Raw genomic sequence first — 19,292 nt, 5'->3', positions numbered from 1 at the left:
TTGTGAAATCGAAGGTTAAAGTTTGAGTATTCATAACTGTCAGTACGTAAATTACACTTTTGTCTGTCTACTTCAAATTTGTGCCTCATACTTAATTTTTAAGAGACTCCGTGGCTCAGGCGGCAGTGCGTCGGCCTCTCACCGCGGGGTTCTGTGGTTCAGATCCCGGTCACTCCATTTGAGATTTGTGCTGGACAAAGCGGAGGCGGGACAGGTTTTTCTCTGGGTACTCCGGTTTTCCCTGTCATCTTTCATTCTAGCAACACACTCCAATATCATTTCATCTGTCAGTCATTAATCATTGCCCCACAGGAGTGCGACAGGCCTTTGCAGCCGGCACAATTCCTATCCTCGCTGCAAGATGGGGGCTTCATTCATTCCACCCCTGACCCGGTCACTGACTGGAAAACAGGTTGTAGGTTTTCATTAATTTACTTCATGTTTATCTGAGATTAGGTATGCAGTAGTTGAAAGTGGATTCAGTGCAGTTTTTTGTGTCTCCCTGTCTGCATGTTTGTGTAAAAAATATCACAGGAAAATGCAATGGTATAATTTCTTGAAAATTAGTTCAAAGATATCTGGAGAATTCAGTAGCAGAGCTTCATATACAGTGGCGGTAGCACTATCAAGGCGACCAAAACAGGAAGTACTAAATTTTTCCATTAATATTTGCTGCTTTGAAAAACTTTACAAACCGAGCTCGATAACTGCAGTCGCTTAAGTGCGGCCAGTATCCAGTATTCGGGAGATAGTGGGTTCGAGCCCCACTGTCGGCAGCCCTGAAGATGGTTTTCCGTGGTTTCCCATTTTCACACAAGGCAAATGCTGTTGTACCTTAATTAAGTCTACGGCCGCTTCCTTCCTACTCCTAGCCCTTTCCTGTCCCATCGTCGCAGTAAGACCTGTCTGTGTTGGTGCGACGTAAAGCAAGTTTAAAAAAAAACTTTACAATATAAAAGTTATCCAAATATAATTTTTGATCTTTTATGTTTCACCCTATTTCTTCTTTTTTTTTTTTTTTTTTTAACCAAGCTTGTTACATTTAGGTTACCCACAATGGCTAACTTGTGGTCATTAGCTGTTCGAAAGTGACATCAAAGTGAGAACTGTTCTCTGCAAGTTGTCCACTTCTGATCACAGGAGAGCTTCTCACTGGGGTTCAGGGATTGTGATATGTGTTAACCAAACAATTATTAGCTCGTATGTTTCCTATACCTGCTCAATTATGGAAATAGTGGATAACGAACACAATAAGATAAAATACAATACTGCTAATCGTGTCATAGGACCGTGGTATAATTTCGTGTGGCTATTTCTAGCCGGGTGCAGCCCTTGTAATGCAGACCCTCCGATGAGGGTGGGCGGCATCTGCCATGTGTAGGTAACTGCGTGTTAGTGTGGCGGAGGATAGTGTTATGTAGTGAGTGAGTGCAGGGATGTTGGGGACAGCACAAACACCCAGTCCCCGAGCCATTGGAATTAACCAAGGAAGGTTAAAATCCCCGACTCAGCCGGGAATCGAACCCGGGACCCTCTGAACCGAGGGCCAGTATGCTGACCATTCGGCCAATGAGTCAGACAGACCGTGGTTATTGCTAATAGAATTTTAGTGGACACTACTATTGAAACCCAATAAGGCATTCTGAGTAAAACAACTGAGTGTTAACTATTACCAATGAACAAGCCAAGTGAACAAAGGAACAAACAAACAATCAATGCTATTATGATAAAAGACATTTTACCTTAACTGGTAAGTTTCTTTATCTTCTTGGCTTTATCATCTGTAATGTAGACACGTTTGCTTCTACTTTTTCGTCATGTTTGTTTAAAAAGTGGCTCAGACGGTTGAGGCACTGGCCTTCTGACCCCAAATTGGCAGGTTCGATCCTGGCTCAGACCGGTGGTATTTGAAGGTGCTCAGATACGTCAGCCTCATGTCGTTCGGTTTACCGGCACGTAAAAGTACACCTGCGAGACAAAATTCCGGCACCTCAGCCTCTCAAAAACCGAAAAAGTAGTTAGTGGGACGTAAAGCCAACAACATTATTATTTTATTATTATTAAAAATGTTATATGATCATACGTCCTCATTTTCACAAACGTGGCTACCAGATCACTTCTTAAATTAGAATCACTTGCAGATATTGTATTACTCCCGACCCACTTCAGACTGTAAGTGTGTTATAAGAACAGAAAAGGTACTTCATATCTTCTACAGTTTGTGACCACTGAGGTGTCGGCTCATTTAGACCACCGTATGACAAACTTTGAACCCAGCACCCCAAAGAATATGTACTGTGATCTGTTATTCCTATGTCTCTTTGGACACCTAAGTGTGGATGCGTGTTTTTTGGTAATCCAACGTGCAGTGTAATTCAAACCTTTGTTTTTCAGGAGATAGTAGGTTGGAATCCCACTGTTGGCAGCCCTGAAGGTAGTTTTCTGTGGTTTCCCATTTCCTCACCAGGCAGATGCTGGAGCTATACCTTAATTAATGCCATGGCCGCTACCTTCCAAGCCCTTTTGCATCCTTCAGTCGCCGAAATCCTTTGATATGTTGTATGTATTAGTTCAACATTAAACGAGTAGCAAGCAGCAAACATTCGACTTCCATTTCATTGTCAGTTTCACCGGCAAATGATGTAACAATATCATACGTGCCCTCTTCAAAATAGCTTTCAACGGATGAATGCTCGAACTCATGACACATTACTCCACAGTTCCATAGCATTTGTAATGAGAGATGCTTATAACTAGTTTCTGTTAGTGTGTTCTTGTGTTTTTCTCTCTTACTGGTATTATTTGCGAGAATAATCACCAAAGACGAGAAAGAGCGTTTAGCGAGGTAGGGCGGTCATATAATATACCTCCCATAAACCTACTACGCTTGCGTAGCAGGGGGAGAGGTGATACTCCCACGTGGTGCGTCCCAGGTGGCGGATAGGGAGGTCCTAACCGGCTTGCCTGCGGGCTTGAGGGAAATAAAATACCTCTCGCGGACCAAACACACAACCCCCTGTGGGTGGGGGACGCAGACGAAGAATACACCCACGGTATCCCCTGCCTGTCGTAAGGGGCAACCAAGGGATGATCAACTTAGAACCATGAGACTACTTGTGCTTAGTACCACCACGTCGGGAACACCATGGGTCGCTTTTACTTGCACGTAGTACCACTCTGTTAGGTACCACATATGTTTGTGATTATTAACAGTAGAGTACGTTGGCGGCTTCTACAGTACCTGTGATTCGTACCCTTATATGCGCAACACCATGGGATGAGCGACACCATGGTTCTGCCTTGCCTATGCTTAGTATCCACTATGTGAGGAACACCCTGGGATAGCATGGGCCCCTGTGGTTAGTTCACTTGTGTGAGGAACGTCATAGGTTAACGTTACCTTTATAGGTTTGTGTTGCCAGTAAATAGCGCCGCAGTGTGCGAAACACCATAGGTCTGTATTCGCTGTGCGAATTTCATTATCTGTGAGTAGTACCATACTGTGTGGAATGCCGCGAGTCTAAGCTACTTTTGATTAGTACCGCAACATGATAAATACCATGGCTCTACTTTCCTAACGATAAGTAACATTATGAGAGGCCGATGACTTGGATTTTGGACCCCTTTGGCCTAAAAATGTTATTGATGCACTATTATGCTATAGACGCAGTCCCTTGGTCAGTAATACTATTGTGTCACGTCAGTTTCTGTGAATGCGAGACATTGCGGGTCGGATCCACCGAATGTTTTAAATTCAGAACCATCCATTCATTCTTGGTCCTCAAGTTTTGAATTCAGGTCAGTGAAGGATTTTGGACTTTTAATTTGTCATTCCATTTCGACTCATTTCGTACCATTAGGGGGTGATGACCTCGATGTTAGGCCCCTTTAAACAACAAGCATCCATCATCATCATCATCTAATATACCTCGAGAATGGAACTGGGAAAATAAATACTAGAATGAATCTTGGTCCAGTCGTTTTGTTAAAATATACTTCATTCCTAGATTTTTAACTTGTGAGATCAGATATTTTGAGGAGGAGATAGTCACAAGGATAACTTTTTGGAATACTTAACTCCTTTCCCCCTTGCAGGTTATATTGTTAATAAGGCTACACATTTTCCATCCTATTGTTTTAACTAAAGAGACATTTTTGCTTGGGACTTTAGAAATGGCCAGATTGTAAGAATGCATGTGATTGTACAAATTATTAACGGTTTCAGTGAATTCACTCGTGCTTTCAGCAACAGTTATATCATCTCCTGATTTGAAATGACGCAATGCTGTTGTTACACGGTGTGACATTTATTCTGCACCTTTTTTTAGTTCATTCTCTTAGTGCCCCTTCAGTTTATATGACAAATCAATTTTGTGGCTGTCATTCTTAACCGGAGCTTCCAGAGGTTCTTTTGAGACGTGACCATAAGAAAATTTGAAGCCGGTGTCAAGAAAGTAATTCCTAATTAGTTTCAAGAGGTGAGGGGTGTTTGCAAAGAAGTATACTTTTTCTGACGTTCGTGGGTTCAAGAAACATATTTTTGGTTCATCAATTCTGTATGTTCAAACAAGCCTTGATTTGCTTTACACTCTATGGGTGGGGGGCAGAGACAAAGAATACACTTACAGTATCCCCTGCATGTCTTAAGCGGTGACCAAAAGAGGTGACCTTGGTGTGGAAATGGATTGTGCCTCGGTATCATGTGTTGTACCCCCTGTATATGGGAGTAGCTACAGTCATAAGAAGCGACTAAAAGGGTCATGTGGCTGTTGGTCCCCTGTTTATTTTTTATTTCCTCTTGAGGGTTAGTTGTAAACTGAATCAAAATTTGATGCGCGTGCTGCTCGGGGAGTGGTCTTGTGTGCGATTACACTCGAAAGCCCACACAGCATCCCCTGTCCAGTCGGGTGGGAGCGCCATGTACTCAGCAGTAGTATTGCCTGACAGTACAGGTCCCTGCACAACTGAATGCCAGAAGGACGTACAGTGAAACCTCGGAATGCGAGTAACTTGGTCTACGAGTGTTTTGCAAGACGAGCAGTCATTTTTTATAAATTGTAATTTGATAAGCGAGTGTGGTTCCGCAGTACGAGCGTCACGCGTGCCTTATTTTTACCCTCCCCTCTGCCTCTCTCTTTCCTGGGAGAGTGCGTGTAATCATCTCCCGTGCTGGACTTCAGTTGGCGTGCCTCACTGTATGAGTGTACGTGTTTTGTTTCTTTCATTAGCATTATAAATGTACTGCAACGATGGGCCTAGTGAACAAAAAGAAGGCTGAAAAGAAATTCGGTCGGAAGGAGATGATTACGATGGAAGTTAAGAAAGAAATTATCGAAAAGCAAGAACTAGGTATGCGAGTGGCTGATATCGCAAGATGTTATAAGTCTACGTCAACGATTTGCACAATATTAAAGAAGAAATAAAAGGGGTAGATGCAGGCAAAGGAACCTTCAAGAAATGCAGGTGTAGAAGAGCCAGTTAAATGTTATGTGGAGGTCCAACACTAAGACTTGGGTCACTCGTATTTTCTTCTTTGGAATGGATGGACAAGGTTTTTGGTCCTGTAGTAAAGAAATACCTTTCAGAAAATAATCTGCCGCTCAATGTCTTGCTGGTTATGGACAATGCTCCTGCTCATCCTCCAGGCCTTGAGGACGACTTACTGGAGGAATTCAAGTTCATTAAGATTAAGTTTCTTCCAATGCAATGTCACATTTTCGTGAAATCCTCAAAAAGAGGCAAAAGCAACAGTCATTGGACAGGTTCCTCATTAAAGTTGCACAAAAAGAAAGCAATTCCAGCGAGCTAACATAGCAGTGATTCCATTAGTGAAATTCGTGCTACGCAGTAACTCTTCTTATGTCAAATCTCATCTTCCTCACACCAGCAATGATTCTATTGCTTGGTAAAGTGCAGTTTAATTTGTTTTACGTTATATTTTGTTTTAGAAATGTTATCCCAATAAATATTTTTGTGTTGTGGACGAATCGTCCGCGTTTCAATTGTTTCTTATGGGAAAATTTGCTTTGATATACGAGCGCTTTGGATTACAAGCATGTTGCCGGAATGAATTATGCTCGCAATCCAAGGTTCCACTGTATTATTATTAATTTTTTTAAATGTATACTTTTCACTCTGTACATGCTATGGGGCACATGCTAATGTGGGTGATTTGAGGAAGGGAGTCCTAGTGTTCATTGTTTCACTCAGCCCATATTAGGCATCGTCCACAATTGGACCCCGGACATAACTTCTACGGCCAGGTGGGTATAACCTGGGCTGCTTGGTTTGGCTACAGAGGCCCCTGATTGGAGTGGGTGGCAATCGAAGAGGATGTTTATGGGTATGGCTGGAAAGAAACGTCTACAGTCTGCCCAGGGTGGTCCGACAACCAAGGCTTTAACTTACATCAGGGGGTCAACCCCGTGGGAACAAGCGCAGCGTGAAAGTATGGGATCCAGCTGCCTTTGGTTCCAGGTTGCTACCAGAACCGATGGCATGATTTCAAGCTGGTTAAATCCATCATTTTTAGTAGACACATTGAAGGTGTCTACGGCATACTTGAGGACCTCAAGAAAATGTGCAATGGTAGTTTGCCCTTCAAGACGTGCACTCGAGTTCAAGCAGATCAGTTGGTTCAGTGCAACCACTTTGGTAAAATTCCCATCAAAGTGAAAGAGCACAAATCCTTGAATCGGGTTCGTGAAGTCATCTTCAGCTGCGACCTCGTTTTGAACACTGGCGATGAATTGATGGAAGACATAAAGAACTGTGGCATGAGACACGTCTGGCGCATTATGCACAAAGTCGGTGTTGAACACTTTGCCACTGGTGGCTTCATTGTCTCTTTCAAGATGTCAGATGTTACCAGAAGAAGTCAAGGTAACAACCTATCAGGCCGTACATCCCGCCTCCAATGCGATGCTATCAATGCCAAAGGTTTGGAAACCTGGTATCTCGTTCGTATCCGTCTGTGTGTGGTACATGTGAAAGAGAAACTCATGGTGCAGAAGAGTGCACACCTCTGAACAACTGCACTGACTGTCGTGTTCTTCATTCTCCTTGTGATAGGAACTATCCGGTATATCTCGGTGAACATAAAATCCAGGAGATGAAGATCCTGCCCGACTGTTGGCTACCTTAAAAATGGGTTTCCCATTTTCACACCAAGCAAAGGCTTGGATTGTACCTTAATTAAGGCCATGTCTGCTTCCTTCCCATTGCTAGCCCTTTCATATCCCATTGTCACTATTAAGACCAGTCTGCGTCGGTGCAGCGTAAAGCAAGTTGTTGTGATCAAGACCCTAGGTGGTCTTTCCTACCAGGAAGCCCACCCTAAGTTCAATTCTATGAATGCACCTGCCAAGGCACTAGACTTCAGCATTATAGTACAGAGTCTACCAGGTTCGCCGTTTACCTCAGCAACACCTGAGAAGATTGCTGCACCCAAGGTGCAGTTGCTCCTGTGAGCAACGCCAAGAAGAGTAAAAGCTCGAAGGTGGGGGCCGCCCAACCTTTGACCACAAATAAGCCTGTGCCAGCTAGGAAACTGTTACAGTGACATTATAAAGGTTATGACAAGCATCTAACTGAGTTGTGCCAATAACCTGTCAAGTTCGCGACAAGTATATTCTGTATTCAAGAAACTAATCTGAGACCATCTCCTCATATGGTCCTGAGAAATTTTAGACTGTATTCGACAGAAAGGATTGGCTGAATGGTCAGAGTTGAGGCCTTCGGTTCAGAGGATCCTGGGTTTGATTCCCGGCCGGGTTGGGGATTTTAATTTTGTCTGATTAATTCCTCTGACTCAGGGACTATGTATTTGTGTTTGTCCCAGACAACACACTTTTTCAGATAACATACTACACTACCAACTGCCACTGAAACATGCAGTAGTACTTACATTCCTCCATATAGGGTTGGCGTCAGGAAGGTCATCCGGTCAGAAAACATGGCCAAATCCACATGTGCGACACAATTCGCACCTGCAACTCCACAGATGTGGGAAAAGTGGAGGAAGAAGAAGATTTGACAGAATGGGATTGTGCCAACTGGGCTTCCGGTAAGGTTGGTATTTTCACTCCTTCTGACATCTGTAGCGAAGCGGTTTCATTAAGAACCCAGCTGGATGCAGTAGCGGTACATGTTTCATTGCCTGTCATAACTATAGTTTCCAATGTTTATTTTCCACCAGGTCAGTCCCTTTAATATCAATGATGCAATTTATCTTATAGATCAGCTCCCACCTCCTTTTCTTTTATTGGGTGATTTTAATGCACATCCCCCATTATGGGGCACTGAAATGCATTGCATCAGAGGAAGGGGTTTGGGACAGTTAACCTTTTATGTGCTGAGTTAGCAGTTGACTGTTTGGTACCTCAGTGCAGAGTTTTTTCATTCGTATGTAAATAAGTTTGTAGAAGCCTTAATTTTTAACTTATCAGTGGGGTTATTAGCTTAAAATGTTTATAAATGTTGGTTCTTTATAAATCTAAATACAGATGGAAAATCCTACACTAATGTTAAATATTATTTTGAGTTCTCGTGCACAGTCTATAGACGGGTGTAGCAGTGCTGGACCAGCCGCGTACCGGCATAGCACTTGTCGGGTTAATAGAAGAGTTGGATTTATGCATTTTGAATACAGGGGAACCAACACATTTCAGCATAGCGCACAGGAACAGCATCTTCTCCCGCATTGACGTTAATCTATGCAGCCGTGCGCTTATTCCGCTGATTTGGTGTGATGTACACGATGACCTCTGTGACAGTGACTGTTCCCCATTATTCTTACTTTGTGGAAACAAATCCATCAAGATTACTACCTCATGCATTCTGAAATGTGCTTATTGGTTAAAGTTCACATCACTGGCTTTCTTTAACGATGTGAATAGCTGCAGTGTAGATGAAAATATAACTTATACAAGTTATTCTTGCTGCTGTTGAGGGATCCATTCCATCTTTTGCTGGGACTCCTTGACAAAAACTTGTTCTTTGGTGGAACAAAGAAATTGCAGTTGCTATATAAGAATGATGTCGGGCTCATAAATGCTATCGTAAGCAGCCTACTGTGGCCAACTTGGTAACATTAAAAAAACCATTGCACTAAGGCGCGGGTTCTTATTCGACAGATTAAAAAAGCTTCTTGGGACAGAATGTGTATCGTACATGATGTTGCATACCATCATGTCCTGTTTGGACAAAACTTAGACGCATTTCTGGTTTAGAAGGATCATCCTCAGTACCAGGAAATTCCATTGCAGGCAGTATTGTCACTGATCCACCCACGGTTGCTATCCATCTAGCAAGTCATTTTTCAGATGTGTCTGGTTCTGGGAATTACTATCCTGATTTCCTGGCTTCAGAATACTATAATGTGCCCTTTATGGAGTTGGAATTCTGCAGTGCCTTGGTGCTTTGCAAGGACACGGCCCCAAGACCAGATGATGTCCATAACCAGATGTTGAAACACCTCAGCGAGGCTAGCCTGTTATATCTTCTTGGGGTATTCAACCGAATCTGGACAGAGGGCGAGTTTTCTTCATGGTGGCGAGAGGGAATAGTAATTCCTCTCCTCAAGCCTGTCAAAGATCCTAGGTATGCAGAAAGTTACAGACCCATTTGTCTCGCTAACTGTCTGTGTGTAAACTATTTGAGAAGATTGTTAATTGCAGACTTGTGTGGAGTTTGGAGAAGGGAGGACTTTTGTCCAAGTACCAGTGTGGTTTTCGAGCTGCACGGTCCATCACTGAACACTTGGCATGTCTGGAGAGTTCTATCCAGGACGAGTTTCTCTGAAAGCAGCATTTGGTAGCTGTTTTCTTTGATTTGGAGAAGGCCTATGATACCACATGGGAGTATGGCATCCCTTCAGTCCTACATCAGTGGAAATTCTGAGGTAACTTGCCGGTTTTTATTGCAAATTTTTTTTCCCGTCTATTCCGTGTCTGAGCAGGGAGGGCATATTCGTAATATCATGTTCAGGAAAATGGAGTCCCACAGGGATCGGTACTTAGTGTCACTCTGTTCGAGATTGCCATAAATGGTGGTGTTGCTGCTGCTGGTTCAGCAGTAGTACCATCGCTATATGTGGACAATTTTGCTCTGCGTTATAGCTTACAAGGTGTGGCAGTCGCAGAGCGACAATTACAACTTGCTATTAGGAGAGTGGAACAGTCAACCTTAGAAAATGGCTTTTGGTTTTCAACTGCAAGGACCTCTGTTGTTCACTTCTGCCAGAAGCACTCTCTTCACCCCCATCCTGAACTTTATTTAGGAGGCAGGGGGGATCGCTCTTCCTGTAGTTGACACATACAGCTTTCTTGGGTCCCTTTTTGATAGTAAATTATTGTGGGAGCCACACGTGCGTGAGTTAAAAGTGAAATGTGAGAAGAAACTGAATATTGTAAAGTTTTTTTGCAGCACTACATGGAGGGAGGGGGGGGACATCACACGGTGCTCCTACAATTTTATAGGGCACCTATTTTATCCAGGTTAGACTATGGCAGTAAAGCATATGGATCAGCAAGGCAAAGCGTCCTTGTGAAACTGTATAGCATCCACCACAGTGGAGTTGGGTTGGGAACGGGAGCATTCCTTGTAAGCCCCATTGCCAGCCTGCTTGCTAAATCTGGTGTGCCTCCTTTACATTTGAGTCGCCAACTATGCTCTTCTGGAAACCTGTAGAGTGTACACAGTAGAGCTCTATGCTGTCCTTGAAGCTGGTGTGATATGCACTGTCCAATGAACGCCGGCACTTTCTGCTGTGTGCTGACTCCTATGCTGTCATATGCTGCAAATTTTTCAACAGCTGCCACTTCACCCCAGCTATCCTCGAGTATTCGACAATGCAAGCTGTCGGCTGTATGCTGCTTATCACCAAGCTACACAGCTGGTTGCTATATGCTTGGATAGCATTTACAGATTTAAAAAAAAAGTTATTTGTTTATACGTCCCACTTACTAATTTTTTTTGCAGTTTTCAGAGATCCCAAACTGCCGAAATATAGTCCCGCAGTAGTTCTTTTTAGTTTCCCATATATCTACAGACACGAGGCAGATGTATTTGAGCACCTTCAAATACCATTGGACTGAGCCAGGATTGAACATGTCAAGTTGGGGTCAGAAGGCCAGCGCCTCAACTGCCTGAGCCACTCGCCCCGCTACATATTGCTTGATGTACCTTCAGTTCCTTGTCTTGTTAGACCACCAAGTAAGTTACCTCCGTGGTTAATTCAACGACTTGAAATCATCCTGGATCTGCATACTGGGCCTATGGTGAACACAGGCTCCTCCTGTCTGTTGTTGCTCGGTATCCAGGTTCAGTAGTTATTTACATGCATGGTTTGAGGGGAGAAGCAAAAGTAGACTGTCCATTTGATGTTGATTATGAGTGGTTTCTTTTTCCTCTTGTGGAAACCTGTAGTGTGTACACGGCAGAGTTCTATGCTATACTTGAATTTATGTGGTATGTGCTGTCCAATGAACGCCGGCACTTTCTGCTGTGTCATGACTCTATGAACTCGTTTCATTGATGCATGTTTCCCATGGCACCCTGTGGTGCAGCAAATCCAGGACCTGCTGGCTGGAGTGCTAGCACCAGAATCACATTTTTGTGTCTCCCAAGCCACATGGGTATAATGGGAAATGAGTTAGCTGATAGGGCTGCCAAGGTGGTGATCACACTGTCCCCGTTGCCTTACAGGGTTCCAGGCAGTGATATTGGTTCTCAACTGAGACATTTGGTAATGTCTTATTAGGAGCTGAAGTGGCAGGGCACTCCTCCTTCAAACAAGTTGAGAACAATTAAACGAACCACAAAGGTATGGAAGACTTCATTTCGGGTTTCTCGGAAAGAAGCAGTGGTATTGTCTCATCTTCGGATCAGCCATGGTATAGTGACGCACTCCTGCTTACTGAAGGGAAAACCCTCTTGGTGTTTTATGTGTGGCGGTCATCTGACCATAGTACTCATCCTTACGGAGTGCGTGAACCTGGCCGACCTGCAGAATAGCCTAAAACGTCTGACTACCATCTTCCTCATTCTCTGAGATGACGAGCATTCAGCAGACATCATCATCCATTTTATGAGGGATAGTTATTTGATTTATTGTATTTAAAAGGGAATTCTCTATTGTTTGTTATTCTTATTTTATTGTTAACTATGTTTGTATTCTGTTGACTATGTTTTAGTCTTTGTATATTTTTAATGTGGTTTATTTTTCACTTTTAATTTGATGGCATATATGATTTCATTACAAAAACAATGCCTTATTCTATTTTAATACATCTGTATAGGTAATTTAAACGTGTAACACAATATTATGAGAGAACTGCAATAACCCCACTGTCGGCAGCCCTGAAGATGGTTTTCCATGGTTTCCCATTTTCACACCAGGCAAATGCTGGCGCTGTACCTTAATTAAGGCCATTCCTAGGCCTTTCCTATCCCATCGTCGCCATAAGACCTATCTGTGTCGGTGCGACGTAAAAGAAATAGCAAAGAAAAAGAACTGCAATAGTAACGCGTGTGTGTTATACATCAGAGGAAAGGTCTCCACCTCAAGATTACTAGAAAAAATGTTCTTTACTTCATTAAGTCTGTTATTTGGGTAAAATGGCAATTTATTCAAATAATACAAGGCGTATGTCGTTGCAGTTAACTACATGCGCCAGCAGATCTCTGTATGAAAGTTTTCTTCGCTGATCTTTCTATGCCAGCCTGATAGAGGGTTCAGTGGAAGTTGTCTGTGCAGGTCTTTCTATGTTAGTCTGATAGATGGCTGTGTGAAATCATGTTATCACCAGAATGTAATAAGCGAGAGACATAATGGAATTCATCTCAAGATATTCTGTATTTTAAAAAATGTTTTATTTGTCTCATATAGCCATTTATTCGCAAAATATGATGCTGTGGATGTTTAATTTAATTGCATTTGCCGGTAGATGGCCGTGAGAGTCTGTAAATATGTGTCCGCGTGATCCGCTGATCTTTCAGTGCCATGTTTCATCGACTGCAACGGGAGTATGCTGTCTATGCACAATGTTGCCCATTTCATTACACGCACACACAGCCCCATTGTACCAGTAAATGGGCATTCTCTCAGATGGTGGTTTTCTTTGTGGTTCCTTTAGTACATACAACTAACTTTATTTGCTTATCTCATAGTCTGCTCCTAACAGAAACATATTTATTGATTCTGTTTTTTGCTTTTAGTTGTCAGGAGCACATAATATGTTTGCATATTTTCTTCTACGAACCAAATGAACTGCCATTATTGGATAAACTTTACTGCAGAGCACATCAAGTGTTAGCTGTTTTATTCCGCAGTGCCATTATGGCACATTTGATTATTTCTTCATAGCAAAAGCGGCATTGCGTTAAATTTGGAGAGCAGTGACAGAAGGACATATTATCCATAATTGGATATTCTGTGTTTCTGTTGTATATGATCTCAATTTTCTTTTCATGGTTACTTATTCCTTGACTGAATATCCTGCTACTTAGCAGAAAGCCAATTATTATTCTATTCTGATGCTGAAGAGCATGCATGCGCGCGTGCGCACACACACACACACACACACAGAGGTTTTTTTTGTGAAATGAGCTCTGTTCCTAGGAAGGGACGCCCAAGAAGGTGTGCTGTTTTATGAAGCATTGAAGATGTCAGAGCTCGAACTAAGGATCGAGTTGATAATTTCTGTTATAGGGAAAGCAGTCCGTTGGCTCAGAATACTATTCACGATGAAGCCTCCTTTGAATTATGCAGGGAATCATTATTAAATGAAATCTGTATGCACTGCCAAGCACGACATTTCGCGGAGGAAATGGTAAATGGACATTTTAATTCCTGTTGCCACAATGGTTTGGTTTATTTTCCACAACCTCAAGTAAACAACGTACTTAAAGGTATCATATTACATAATAATGATTTCATGAACCATAAAAGGCATTATGTCCTTTGCAGCATTCTCTGCTAACCTTAGGAGTAGGTCCTTACCGTTTTAAGATTCAGGGGATGATTCATATAGATACATTTCAGATTTACTGCCTGCTAAAAATTTGCTGAGTATTATATGGTCAGCTTTATGTAATAGATTCAAGTCTTGTGAACATAATTCGTTGTGAAAATTCTGTAAATTCCTCACTTAATCTAGGGACAGTTGTAAGGCTCTCCAACAGTTTGCTAAATATGCCATATGCTACATCATATCATATTGCTGGCAAAGCAGTGAGACAAGAAATAAGTTAGCAGCTATTGCTGTGACAGGCCACTAGTTTTAATCTAATTTTAAATCATTCTATAAGAAAATACGGCATTGGAAATTATATCCACTGAATATTTTAAATTCTAGTCAGTGGGTAAATTTTAATTATCATTCCATTTGATTCACCTTGTGACATTCGGGGCTGATAACCTAGATGTTAGGTCCCTTTAAGCAACAAGCATCATCATCATCATCATCTTGATTCACTGTGACCATGTCACAGACACACTATTACTCTGTACCCTATTTCTGACAGAGTGAATCCAAATTGTCTAGTATGTCTTCTGTCATATTTTTATTGAAAACAATGTAAATTTCATGGTTCCAGTTCCTGAACATTCTTCTCGCCATCATAGCTTGCAATTGTGAACTGGGCCCGTTAATTTCATTCTTGAGGGGGTCATATTCGAAAACGCTTTTGACACGCATTTCAGTTAACTGGAGGACTCAATTTTGTCATGGTTTTTATATGAGACAGCAACTGTCTTTATCATGTGCAAATTCTCTTCCAGGATTCCACTTACGTTTTGCATGTCAATTTTTGAAGTCCATTATTCCAGCATTGAAAGTCCAGCAGAGGGTAATGCAGTTTTTTTCTCATGTAAATTTAACGCTTCTTCCATAGATATCTTACAGTGAAAGCCGTTGATATGTCATCAGTCCAATTTAAATATTTTTCTGGTTTTTTAGTATCTTAACTGGATTTTAAGTAAAAATTTCTTTCCTATGGTTCACCAATCTTGTGTAGATGCTTTGAACAGTCTGTTTTATAATTAACTCCTTATGCAAATTACTTATAGATAAGCTCCTTTGCTTTCCTGCTGCCATTTCTTGATGGATACAGTATTTTTGTATCCATCCCTTGGCACAGGCCGGAGTATAGTGTAGCTGCTGGGGTATGGGTGGTGCTGAGTATTGACATTCAGAGCACAACTAGTGCATCTGAGTGTTATGAAAGGTGTTGCTCATAGTGTCATTTGTGCTGCAATAGCACTTTCTGACCCAGTGAGGAAGGCAATGACAAACTACCTCACTCCTCATCTTGCCTAGTACGCCTCATTTTGGTGCTGCCATTGGTTTTTGCGGTTTCCTTATAACTGCATAATCTATGGTGGTGCTATTTAAGGATCCAACTAGCCTCTGGGCTGATGACCTAACAGACAGACAGAAGCTCCTTTGATGTCATTTGCTTTCCGCTGCCTCTTATTTTAAGGACATAGTCAATTTTTCTTTTATCATTAGTTTTTCGGTCGATTTCTTCAATCAGGGCCATAATATTATCGCAGATGTGGGGAATTGGAGTGGCTGGAGGTAGTGGTGAACTTGCAATAGTCGTGGTATGTTCTGAATCTCTCATCATGTCAGCTTTTTAAAAATGTTATTGTCCCTCTTTTCCTCCCCTCTTACTCTGTCATATGACACTTGTTCTATGCTATGCAAAACACTCAAATCTATTGAGAGAGCAGTGTCTTTGTTAAGCATACGTTTGGGAGGAAATGCTGACAGTTCGCCTTTTAGGTCCCATTCAGAGTCTCTGTCAGATAAATGTTTGGAACACACCCAGCACGAAACCACGTTTCTCTTACCTTCCGCCACCAAAATCTTGGCACATGTTTCTAACCTTACTTTCTTCTCCGGATCTCTACACTGCTACATATGCTAAACGCGTCTTTTCAGCTTTTACTATATTCTTGAACTTTCCAGTCTCTTCCCCATCTCACCCCTACCATTACGTCTGTCTACGTCACACTTTTCTGCTTATAAATTCTCGGCCATCGCTTCACTCTCCGTCAGTGTGCTTTGGATCTGTTCGAGACTGGAACTTATTTCGATTTCACATGCATGACTACTTTTCACTTCATCCCAGCTGAAGTGTCATCAATGACTCAGGTAGAGGAACAGATCTTTCACTTTCTGGGTAAGCTGTTTCTTTCCAGTTCTGTTTTTCTGATAAGTTTTACTCCAGATTGAGCCCTTTTCTGAAGTGGTATGTGATCCTGGGGACCTAATTCATGATGCACTGCTAAATTTAATTCTGCTCTCTTTTATTGTCATTATACCCTGCCCCCACCACCACCCCCTTTTTTTCCTTTTCTTTTTCCTAAATCTTCGATTTGTGCCTTCGACCAAGAAGGATAGAATAGAACTCTGCACTGTGCCCATCGTGCCATTGTAGACAACGTAGTGAGCTCCCTTCTTTTTTTCTTTTGGAACAATTGGAACACCTGTACTTCTTGTGCTCAGGTTGGCTGGACTATTATGTGTCATGGCTACTCATGTAAACAGTGTGCCATTCTTCATTTATGTAAACAGTGTGTCATTCTTCATTTGAATATTTTACCATGTTCAGATCTTAAAATTTTTTCTTAATTGTGCATTGTCTCTATATTGTGAGTACAGTATTTAAATTGTCAAACCTTTCTAATATTTGAAGAAGGAAAAGTTACTCTCTACTTATCAATCTTCTGTGTTTTCAGATACCTACCATTGTTATTCTAGTCTTGTGAAACTTCTATTTTATAATTTTTTGTATTAGTTTTTGATAATAGCTTCTTATAAGGCATTTATCCTCCCACTGGGGTTAGTTTCTCAATCCTTCATATATCATAGTTATAATGGTTCTTAATCTTGTGCTGCTTTCTCTATTATAAAAAAAAATATTCTAGTTCGGTGTTAAATACACACTAATGATTGTCATTAATTAAATAATTATACTCGTTGAGACATTTCTTTCATTCTTCTGTACATCCACAAACTCCCCTCTGGTGAAGGCCTAAAAATAGTTATATGCTTCCACCCCTTTTGATGAATATTCTTGGAATTATCCATTTATTCTACTGTATACTTATCTTTATATGACATATCAGTTATCATATATAATTCATAATACATTACATTACACCTACATCTTTGGATCTGCTGCTTTCTTAGCTCCTAATTTTTTTTGAAACAGAAGTATTTGATAAGATTTATGAAGGGGTCTTTACTGGTTTTCGCCCTGCTGTTATTGCACAAAGCAACTGTACACCTCATACCAGGCATGTTTACCAGGTATATGCGTAAGTCTTTTCTGGTTTCACTAAGAGATGGTGCCAGCGAACAGTACAAAGCATATGAATTTGACACATGCGTCAGTTTGTTCGCCTGACATTAACCTACCACACACACAAGTTGAGTCCGCCAAACATTAGCGTTTATGTTGTGTCGCTCAGTGATCATATCGATGTTTGTGCCTGAGAAAGAACATTTGTGGTATGCATTGCTTTTCTTATTAAATCAAGAGAAAAAGGCTGTAGAAAGTTATGGTTTGCTGGTAGAAACATATGGTGAACACGCTCCATCATTTAGAACAAAAGAGACATGGTTTTGACAATTTAAACTTGGCGATTTCAGTGTGAAAGACTGGATGATGACCCAGCTCAAACGCAATTGGCACAAGCGTTAAATGTGTCACATGAAACAATCAGCAGACATTTATGACAGTGGGGAAGATCAATAAACTTGGTAAATGGGTCCCATGCGATTTGAATGAATGGCAAATGGAAAATCGCACAAAGTCACTTGTGTAATGCTGCTTCAACACCACGAAAGAAAATCATATCTACCGAATTGTGACAGGTGACAAAAAATGGATTTATTTTGAAAACCCGAATCAGAGAAAATCAATGCTGTCACCTGGCGAAGCCGGTCCTTCAACACCAAGGCCAAATCGCTTTGGCAAGAAGACCATGCTTTGTGTCTGTTCGGACCAGACCAGTATTGTATATTATGAATTCTTAAAGCCCAGAGAAACCGTTATTGCACAATAATATCGCCAAGGAATAATTCATTTAAATCGTGCATTGATGGAAAGACGACCGCAGTGGGCCAGAAGACGTGGCAAAGTTATTTCGTTACACGACATTGCGCCGTATCACACAGCAAAACCAGTGAAAGATGCCTTGAAATCACTTGGATGGGACATCCTTCCGCACCATCCGTACTTTCCCAGCCTGGCACCATCTATCACCCATTTGCATCAATGAGGCACAGATTCCAGAGCAGCACTTCACCAATTTTAAGGAAGTTGGGAAATGGCTCAGCTAATGGTTTGCCCCCAAAGACAAGCGGTTTTTTTTGGTATGGTATTCATAACTTACCCGAAAGATGGGCGAAGATGTAGAAGCTGATGTCCAACATTTTGAATAAACATAAAGTGAATTTCCCTTGAAAATTGTGTGTATTCTTTACCACAAAACCAGCAAAAACTTATGCATACACCTGGTATATGCAGGGCCAGGATTTGGATGACGTGTCATCTTTTAACTGGTGCGTCATACTGTGTCATTCCACTGTTTCAGAAACAAAAATCAATGTAGTCGCAAGGAACGCGATTACTGACAACAAAATGAACATAATGATGCTTGTTGTTTTAAGGGGCCTAACATCGAAGGTCATCAGCCCCTGAAACATAATGAATGACATTATAAAATGTCATGGAAGTTCAGAGTAACGCAATGCCAAAATATGTAGGATCGTAATGACAGTGAAAGACAAAGTAAGAATTTGAATTCTTAAAGAACCAACACTGTACAAATGACACAAGTGAAGAAGCAAGCTTAGGAAGCAGACGTATTGCGATTGAGAAGCAAACTAAATCTTTTAAAATATCAAAAGATAATTTAAGAAAAAGAAGTTATTATCGTCGATAAAATAAAGCAAAACAGAAGAATATTAATATAAAATGTGTTTTATAAATACAGTATATTTAAGATACATGATAAGACTTGGTTATCAGCCATACTATAGACGGAAAGAAAAAGGCTTTGACCAGACAAACAATCAGTTCATATAATGCAATAACATCATTGTGCCATTCATAAAGCAATTCTAAACGACACATACATTGGGATAATTGCAGACATCTTGGAGGTCTGGTAGAAATTGAAATTACGCAAAGCAAGCTTAAATGAAATCTAATTGTTATTGTATGTTAGAAGGCTTTGATATCATTCATATTCTATAGTTGATTTTATCTTTGTA

The 19,292-nt window shown here is 41.2% G+C and overlaps 1 protein-coding gene across 5 annotated transcripts in view; it reads left to right on the top strand.

Annotated features, from left to right (window-relative positions):
* The window catches only part of Plekhm1 (Pleckstrin homology and RUN domain containing M1), a 229,808-nt gene that overhangs the window by 18,404 nt on the left and 192,112 nt on the right, over positions 1-19,292 (top strand). The window lies entirely within an intron of this gene.

The sequence above is a fragment of the Anabrus simplex genome, chromosome 2 (assembly GCF_040414725.1).
Source record: "Anabrus simplex isolate iqAnaSimp1 chromosome 2, ASM4041472v1, whole genome shotgun sequence".
Classification (NCBI taxonomy): domain Eukaryota; kingdom Metazoa; phylum Arthropoda; class Insecta; order Orthoptera; family Tettigoniidae; genus Anabrus; species Anabrus simplex.
The sequence above is the reverse complement of the archived record's forward strand: the minus strand, read 5'-3'. Positions and strand labels throughout refer to the sequence as shown.